Here is a 1,989-nt window from a genome sequence, read left to right as displayed (position 1 = left end):
CCACTGTTGTTGTTGTTGTTATGTGCCATCGAGTCAGATCCAACTCATAGCGACCCTTGGGTTTCCAAGGGTCCCTTGGGTTTCCGAGGCAGTATCACTATGGAAGTGATTGCCACATCTTCCACTAAGTAACATAATAGTTAACTATAGGTTAAATTGCTTCTTCCACTTCTTCACTTGTTGTTGTTGTTATGTGCCGTCGAGTCGGCCCCAACTCATAGCGACCCCTCCTTGGGTTTCCGAGGCAGTATCACTACGGAAGTAGGATTTCCCAACCTTCCTTCCGAGGAGTGGCTGGTGGGTTTGAACCGTCAGCCTTCTGGTTAGCAGGCAAGTGACTTAGCCACTATGCTACCAGAGCTCCCCTTCTTCACTTACAGAAGCCAAATCAATAATCATGGTTATACATAGTGAATAGCTGATCAGTGCCATAGGTTGGCAGGAACTAAAATAAATAGTTGATAAATAAATATGTATTTCTTAATGGATTGTTTGCTGTTATCTATCAGGAAGATTGTCTTACCTTGACAAACACTTTACAAGGTCCAGAAAAATTCATCTGGAAAAGATCTAGAAAAGGGCAATTGAAGTGATGGAAAGTTTGCAGAAACACTCACACATACTCGGCAACAATATTAGAATTTGTAAGTCTAGGAAGATGAAATTTTTGAGAGATAAGATACAATTTTATAAAACCAAGGAGTCTGTGGCAAAGGTGTTCATGACCTTGAAATCTTAGCATATCACCATGAAACTTGAAAGAGGTATCTTAGAATCATTGAAAGTATCAATTTCAGCAGCAGATAATAATGATATGATGAATGTGTTGTCTCCCCTCAGAAAAAGAAACTAGCTGAAAGCATATAAAGATTCAAAGTAGTGTTAGATACATTCTAAAATGATAGCTTCCTATCTTATTGGATTGTAGATGCTTGAGAAATAGAGACATGTTGTCAAAGTTGTTTTTTATTTTCTACAGATGCTATCTAGGTCATTTGTGGAGATTATATCTTGGAAACTAGAATATTGAATATTCCATTGGTCAAAGACTCTAATCCATATAGACTACTTAACTGATTTGAATAAATCACTTGTCATTGACTATGGTGAGGTAGGGGATGTGCCATTTTTCAAACAATTATGATGGTCCATTTCATCACCCAACTCCTTAACTTCTATATCTCATTTCTGTTGTAAGTAAGAAGTTATATGTATTTAGTGGCTAAATGTCACAACTATACTTGTGAGGGAAAAAAATCAAAACAGATTTCTAAAGCTTTGCATGCTCATTAAGTTTAACTCATTATCTAATGCAATTAAAATATTCTGCATAATTTATATTCTTCTATTTGGAGTTTCTTTATGCTGTCTGTATTTTTTGTTAGCCTTTTCATTAATTTGAAAAAAATATATAAATCAATGAAGAAAGAAAAAAAAAAAACCTTTTTTGAATGAAGAATTAAAGGGGCAGAAACCCTTTATGCAGAACCTGATAACTGTCTTTGATATATCATGTAGAAGATAATGATAATGGTGAGTTATTTGGTCCCTAAATACCCATTTTATCTAAGATGGTTTCCTCAGGAAATAGGTAGTCATCCTAAAGGAACCTGGACATTCCAGGCGTCAGTGCATACAGGATGTTACAATCTTAGTGGAATCATTTGTTCTTTCCTAATCGACATTAGGCATCTTGCAAATGCCTGTTTATTATATCCCAGTTACAAATCAGATTGGTAAAGGTGGATTGGTGGCAATACACACTAGATTTATATCCTGTTGAATTTTATGTAGCAAGTTCTGACTCACAGTTTGTAGGCCAACAAATAGGAAGAAACTATGGAAATATTTCTAAAACAAAATTCTAAAATGAAAATCAACATTACAATTTCAACTTTATTAAAGAAATACTATCTAGAATATGGGAGCTCTGGTAGCATAGTGGCTAAGGCACTTGACTGCTAACCAGAAGGCTGGCAGTTCAAACCC

The sequence above is a fragment of the Orycteropus afer genome, unplaced genomic scaffold (genome assembly GCF_000298275.1).
Source record: "Orycteropus afer afer isolate SDZICR_OR568_19922 unplaced genomic scaffold, OryAfe1.0 scaffold00337, whole genome shotgun sequence".
Taxonomy (NCBI): Eukaryota; Metazoa; Chordata; class Mammalia; order Tubulidentata; family Orycteropodidae; genus Orycteropus; species Orycteropus afer.
This window is presented reverse-complemented; position numbering follows the sequence as displayed.